The sequence below is a fragment of the Rhinatrema bivittatum genome, chromosome 6 (assembly GCF_901001135.1).
Source record: "Rhinatrema bivittatum chromosome 6, aRhiBiv1.1, whole genome shotgun sequence".
NCBI lineage: Eukaryota > Metazoa > Chordata > Amphibia > Gymnophiona > Rhinatrematidae > Rhinatrema > Rhinatrema bivittatum.
The window spans coordinates 371,369,182-371,377,058 of record NC_042620.1 but is presented as its reverse complement, the minus strand read 5'-3'; positions in this window follow the sequence as shown (position 1 = coordinate 371,377,058).

Here is a 7,877-nt window from a genome sequence, read left to right as displayed (position 1 = left end):
GCGGAATCGTGATCGGTTGCTGGCATCGGCGGCATGTCACTGAGTGCATCTTGAACTACCTGGCAGATGTAACTGTCCAGTTCCACCCTCAAAGCTGGGGAACCAAGAGCAGCTACGGGGGGAGGCAGCGAAGGCGTTACCAGTACCTCCGCAGGGCCCTGTGGAGATACGGTTCCCGGCACCGATATCGGTGGGGATCGCCTAGGAGTCAAAGGCCTCGGTGTACTTGGAGAGTCCTTTCTCAGAGGTTTCTTCGGAGCTGATTTGAGATGGAACTCCGGTTATCGGATCTAATTCAGGATCATGAGGCCTCCGGTGTCGATGATGTTTTTGTCGATGTTCAACGCCTTTCTCGATGACAGATGTAGACTTTATCAATGATTTTGAGGGGGTTGGTGATGGCCGATCACCTTCTTCATCCGGTCTACGTTTTTTTAAGGATGACCTTCCTGATCGCTCCAGCCGGAGACGACTGTGTGGAAGTCGATGTCGATGGCATTAGTTGGAGATGGAATAAATGTTCCATTTTCTCCATGTGCAGTCTTCTGCCTTTTGGCGTCATCTTGGCGCATCTTGGGCACGTCGAAACATCATGTCCCTTGCTGAGGCAAAACACACACTCGATGTGTGGGTCTGTGATGGACATGACGTGGGCACAATTCGGGCACTTCTTAAAACCCGTAGCCATAACGAAGGCCAGACAGCCATCGACGGCCTTCTGACCCGGTTTTATGGTAATGAAAGCGACCGGAAAAATTTAAAGACTTACCGACGATGGAAGAAAGGGAGACCCCTTCGGTGCTCTAAAGGTTTTCCGAATTTTTGAAACTTTATGTAGTGAAAATTCACCACACAGGACACCTAGAAACGCGAGGCTAACGGCTTCACGGAAAAAAGACTGAAGGGAGACCCTTGTGGCTCGAGGGATCATGGCATGCTGGGCATGCTCAGTAGGCTCAGGATGCCAGTCAAAAGTTTCTAGAAACTTTGACAGAAAGCTTTCCGGGATAGGGCTCAGTCAGTGATGTCACCCATATGTGAGGACTAGCATCCTGCTTGTCCTGGGATAATATACTTGCAACCCAGACTCAAGCAAGTGCTTTAATGTATAACATGCTTTATTTCTTGGGAGCTGGATTTTCCTGTATCCTTTCATACCAAAAATACAGTTTTTCAATTGTGTCTGCACTCACTTTTGTAAAACTAAGGTAAGCCCTTTAAATGAATAATTCAGCTTAACGAGACTTTTTTTCCTTATGATCTCCATCATATTTGAACTCAAATTACGCCTTTGGAAAAAGTTAAAAAACATGACTCACCCCAACAGTGCAATATGAACTGTTATCCACCCCAGTCAAGATTAATTCATATCAAGACTCAGACACTCTTCTTCACCCATATCTCATCATATATAAAAGCTTTATCTCTCCTATTATGAATGCAGATTGGATTGTTGTACTTGAGAATTTATTATGAGTTTCCTACATAACTGCAGCATCTGTGAAACACTTGGTTAAAAAAAAACAAAAAAAAAACCCCCACTCCAATCTTAACCCAATGTGCTTTATTTTAGTCACAAAGAGATTTTACATTTAGCAAAATTGCTTACCTTGTAATAGGTGTTATCCCAGGACAGCAGGATGTAGTCCTCACATATGGGTGACGTCACTGAACGGAGCCCAGCGCGGGAAACCTGTCAAAGTTTCTAGAAACTTTTGACTGGCCCTGAGAGGCCACTGAGCATGCCCAGCATGCCATGATATTCTCTGATATGTAGCAAAAAGCATTAGCAAAAATAAAATAAAGGTATGAGGCCCAACTCCGCGGGGTGGTGGGTGGGTTCTGTGAGGACTACATCCTGCTGTCCTGGGATAACACCTATTACAAGGTAAGCAATTTTGCTTTATCCCAGGACAAGCAGGATGCTAGTCCTCACATATGGGTGGAATAGCAAGCTAAAGGCTGAGTCATTCGTGGTGAAGTAACAGTAAGTATTGTTGAGAATAAGTTAGCCGAAGATCATAGTAATTTGGTCGTAGAAGGAGTTGGGACTAAACTGGAAACAAGTTCTTTAAGACAGATTGTCCATAGGCTGAATCTTGTCTTCCTTCTTTGTCCAAGCAGTAATGAGCTGCAAAAGTGTGAAGAGAAGTCCATGTTGCGGCTTTACATATGTCAAGGATGGGCACTGAATGATAGTGTGCTACTGAAGTTGACATTGCTCTTACTGAATGTGCCTTTACTCGCCCTTGGAGAGGGAGACCTGCTTTTTCATAGCAAAACTGTATGCAATCTGCTAACCAGTTGGATAGAGTATGTTTACCCACTGCTTTACTCGGTTTGTTTGGATCATAAGATACAAAAAGTTGAGTGGATTTTCTGTGGACTGCAGTACGGTCTATATAAAATGAGTGCACGTTAACAGTCCAAGGTGTGCAAGGCTGTTTCTCCTGGATGAGAGTGAGGCCTTGGAAAGAATGTGGGTAAATTTATGGATTAATTCAAGTGGAATTCCGTGACTACCTTGGGAAGGAATTTTGGATGTGTACGGAGAACCACTTTGTCAAGTAGGAACTTAGTATAGGGTGGATATGTTACAAGTGCTTGTAACTCACTAACCCTTCTAGCTGAGGTAATGGCTGTGAGAAATTTTAGATCACAAGAACCTATGGGTTCAAAAGGGGAGCGCATGAGTCTTGTTAATACCAAATTCAGATCCCACTCTGGGACAGGTGGTCGAATTGGTGGTTTAAGGTGAGTTAAACCTCTCATGAATCTGCTTACGAGAGGTTGTGCGGAGATAGGTGCATCTCCCATCTTGTTATGGTAAGCAGAGATTGCACTTAAGTGTACTCTTATAGATGAAGTCTGGAGACCAGATTCTGAAAGATGGTATAAGTATTCTAGTAGAAAGGTGATGGGGCTAGTGAAAGGATTTATGTTCTTTTCGAAGCACCACAAAGTGAACCTCTTCCATTTAGAAGAATAGTTCTTTAGTGTGGAAGGTTTGCGTGAAGCTATAAGTACTTGAGATATATGAGATGAAAGATTGAGTGGTTGTAAAATCAAGCTTTCAACATTCACGCTGTCAGGGCAAGGGATTGAAGGTTGGGATGGCGCAAGCGACCCTGATCCTGAGTTATGAGAGTGGGAGCTACTCCCAGACGAATTGGATCCCTGACTGAGAGGTCTAGCAGTGTGGGGAACCAAACTTGTCAAGGCCAATACGGGGCTATGAGTATCATGGACCCCTTGTCCTGTTGTAGTTTCACTAGAGTTTTGGTGATGAGCGGTATTGGAGGATACGCATATAGTAGGCCTGAGTTCCAAGGGCGAGCAAAGGCGTCCTTGGCTGGCTGATTCTTCTGTTTGTGTAGAGAACAGAATTTGTCCACTTTGTGATACAGATGTGACGCAAAGTGGTCTATTGTTGGTTGACCCCAACGTTGAAATATCCTGGTCGCTACTGCAGGATCCAGGGACCATTCGTGTGGTTGGAATTGATGACTGAGTCGATCCGCTACTACATTGTGAATGCCTGCCAGATAAGTGGCTCGTAGGAACATTGAGTGATTCAGGGCCCAGCCCCAAATCTGTGCAGCTTCTTGAGAAAGGAGATACGAGCCCGTACCTCCATGTTTGTTGATGTACCACATGGCTACTGTGTTGTCTGTTTGGATTAGAACAGTCTTGTGTGAAAGGCAGTCCTTGAACGCATGCAGTGCATAACGTATAGCTCGAAGTTCCAGAAAATTGATTTGATATTTTCTTCGAGTTTTGTCCAAGTCCCTTGAGTGTGGAGATTGTCTACATGAGCCCCCCCATCCCAAGGTGGATGCATCTGTAGTTAAAGTAATCTCTGGGACTGGTTGTTGGAAAGGTAGGCCTTTGCACAGGTTGTCTTTGTTGGTCCACCAAAGTAGAGATGATCCTAGTTGGTGGGTCACTTGAATTGGATAATGAAGTGGTTGAATGGCTTGAATCTATTGTGATCTTAAAGTCCTTTGGGCAACTCGCATGGCAAGCCTTGCCATTGGTGTAACATGAACTGTGGAGGCCATGTGACCTAGCAGTATCAGAAACTGATGGGCTGTGGTTTGTGTCCGTAAGGAAATGGATTTTGCTAGTAGAATAAGGGTATCTGCACGATCTATAGGTAGAATAGCCTTTGCTAGATCGGTGTTCAACTCTGCTCCTATGAAGTGAAGCAGATGAGTTGGAGTGAGATGGGATTTTTGATAATTGATGAGAAACCCCATGGAGTGAAGTAGAGCAATTGTTTGAGTGAGAGAAGTTATTGCTCCTTGTTGAGATGGATTCCTTATGAGCCAGTCGTCTAGATATGGGAAAACATGGACACCTTCTTTGTGTAAGTGTCCTGCTATGACCGCTAGACATTTGGTGAAGACTCTGGGAGCAGACGCCAGTCCAAATGGTAGAACTCTGTATTGGTAATGTTGATGGTGTGCCGTGAAGCGCGGGTATTTGCGATGAGGAGGGTATATTGGAATATGAGCGTAAGCATCTTGAAGATCCAGAGAACAAAGCCAATCTCTTGCTTGAAGAAGTGGAAGCATGGTGCCTAGAGAGACCATCCTGAACTTTTCTCTCTTTAGAAATTTGTTGAGATTTCTGAGGTCCAGGATGGGACGTAGGCCTCCGGTTTTCTTTGGAATGAGGAAGTATCGGGAGTAGAATCCTCTGCCCTGCTGTGTCCGGGGCACTAGTTGTATGGCCCTGGATCTCAGAAGGGTGGATAATTCTGCTTGTAATTGTTGAAGTTGAGAATTTTGTTGTGGGCAGGATTTTGGTGGAAATTCTGGAGGAACTGAGGTGAAATTTAGTTTGTAGCCTTGAGAGACTATGGAAAGAACCCATTGATCTGATGTTATGTTTTGCCAATTTGTGTGAAAATGGAGATATTCTTCCTCCCACTGGTAGATTTGGCTTGGGATTGCAAGGTTGGGTCTGTTCTCTGGTCTTTGTTTCAAAAGCCTGTTGCAGGACCTGTTTTGTGCAGGAGGTTGTGGACGAGCAGGCCTGGATTGTCTGGTTTGAGAGCGTTGTGTAGGTCTACTGGAATCTACCCCTAGAAGTGTGTGGGTAGTATCTGCGTGGCCTATAATAGGAATGTCTTATATCTCTTCTTGGAGGACGACGAGAAGACTGACTAATAGGCTCTTGAGGGGTTTGAGACAGCTGACGCAGTCTCAGTGTGGTCCTTAAGCTGTTGTACAGCTTCTTGAATTTTGTCCCCAAACAGTTTGTCGCCCAGACAGGGTAGGTCCACTAGTTTGTCTTGTACTTCAATTCTGAGGTCAGAATCTTTGAGCCAGGCCCATCTGCGAGCAGTGATTCCAGCTGCTGCTGTCCTGGAAGCAGTTTCAAAATTATCATAGACTGCCCTTACCTCATGTTTGCCTGCTTTCAGTCCCTTTGTTATTACAGCTTGTGCAGGCTCTTGGAACTGGGTGGGTAAAGAGGTTATGAACTCTTCCATCTGCTTCCAGAGATTCCTCTGGTATTGAGTGATGTAGAGTTGATACGCAGAGATTTTGGGGCTCAACATGGAACTCTGGTAGACCTTTTTACACAGTGTATCTAGGAATCTGTGTTCCCTGCCTGCGCACACGTTTAGATTTTCTCTGTGCTGATTCCACCACTACAGACTGGTGTGGTAATTGCTGTTTGTGGTAGCCTGGAGCCAGTTGGACTATGTAAGTAGTCTCCACACGTTTATTCACTGCAGGGGTAGAAGCTGGGTGTTCCCAGATTCGTTTTTGGAGATCTAGTAAAACCTCATGTACTGGTACTGCCAGTACTTGTTTGGGTGGATCAACAAACTGTAGCACCTCCAGGGTTTGTGCTCTTGTGTCTTCTTCTGCTGTAAGTTTAAATGGGATTGAGTCAGACATGCTTTGTATGAATGAGGAGAAGGAAAGATCTTCTGGGGGTGACTTCTTTCTTCGATCAGGAGAAGAAGGGCTAGACATAAACTCCTCTGAAGAAAATTGAGAGGGTTCATCATCCCAGGAGTCTTCTGAATCTTCTCTGTAAGGTGATTTTGGCCTTGGTTTATGTGGAAGCTGGAGTCCTAAAGGACCAGGCTGTGGGTCATCGATGAAAACATCTGCAGACGTAGTATGTGGCCTAATAGGTGGTAAATTATCGATCACATCTTGATACCTTTGTAAAAGGCCTCATCTTGAACTTCTGGAGGTTCCAGTGGAGGTTGATCCGATGGTATCAGGAATGCTATCGATGTCGTCATCGGTGGATATGGTACCGATGGTGGAACATGTGCAAAGAGAGATGTGGATTGTGTCCCGAGCCTTGGTGTAGTGGTTATGAAAACAGTCGACATCCTGGGCGGCAAGAAGGATGCCGTCATCGGTGGTACCACCGGCATTGGTATTATTACCGGCGACACGGACGGTGTCTGCATCGATGGAATCGTCGGTATATTTTGCTCTTTGAGAGCTTGTAGAACCACTTGTCTTATTAATGTAGACATCTCAGGCTGTACAATTGGTGAAAACACCGATGGCGCACGCGGTAGTGTTACTGAGGTGTCCATGGACGAAGTGGTTGGAATCGGCGACTGCAAAGGCCCAGGCATCGAAGGTGCCGGTGTTTCCTGCTGTCTGGGCCGTTTTGGCATCAATTCATCCTGGGACATCTATGTAGAAGATGATGGACGTCGATGTTGATGGCGATGTTTGGATTTCTGGAGTTCTGCTGATTTGGTCGATAGTACCAACGATGGAGAGGACGGGTGATCACCGGAGCCATCCGGACGCGGTTTTTTAAGCAGAACCCTTTTAGTTGCTCCAGCTGGAGACGACCTCAATGATTTCGATGGAGAAGGGATTAACTGAAGAGAAAACAGATGCTCCATCTTCTCTTGTCTGGCTTTTCGTCCTTTCACTGTCATTTCTGCACATTTGGAGCATGTACTGACATCATGTTTTTCTCCGAGGCAAAGTAGACACTCCAAATGCGGATCAGTTATCGACATGTTCCTATTGCAAATGGGGCACTTTTTGAATCCCGTCGCCATTTTGGAACAGACGGCCGTCGATGGATGCGAGTATGAGGGAAAAATATTCCGAAGAATATGAGAATGAAAAAATGGTACTCACCAGCCGGTGAGCTTGAGAGCTCCTATGAGAGAGAATATAAAAAGACTATTGACTTTTTCAGTCAGAAGATTTGCGAACGCGAGGGCTGTAGGTCCGCGATGCGAACGGCAGTGCGGAAAAGCGAAGACTGAGGAGAGACACCTGTGGCAGAGAATATCATGGCATGCTGGGCATGCTCAGTGGCCTCTCAGGGCCAGTCAAAAGTTTCTAGAAAGTTTGACAGGTTTCCCGCGCTGGGCTCCGTTCAGTGACGTCACCCATATGTGAGGACTAGCATCCTGCTTGTCCTGGGATAACACATTTACCACACTTGTTAAAAACTCAATAAAAGTCATTTTAAAACCATCACTGGTAGAAGATCTACCTAAGCGCCTGAGTTTTTCACCACTCTTATGGAGAAAATGCATAGTACATAAGCCCCTAAGAAGAAAAGTCCACAAACAATTATTAGCCATGTATACTTGGGGGAAATCACCGCTTATCCATGGGAATAGACAATAAGAAATGGACCTACTCTTTGGGATTTGCCAGGTACTTCCTAGAAATCCGAATTTGCTGCTGTCAGAGACAGGATGCTTAGCTTGATGAACTCTTGGTTTGACCCAGCATGGCACTTCTTATGTTCTTAAGAGTATCAATATGCCTACAACCTCTAATTAAACTAATTTGGATATGGTGCTTCATGTGTGTAAAAATGTCTTAAGTCTGGATTTTTCATAGGCACACAGCAACCCA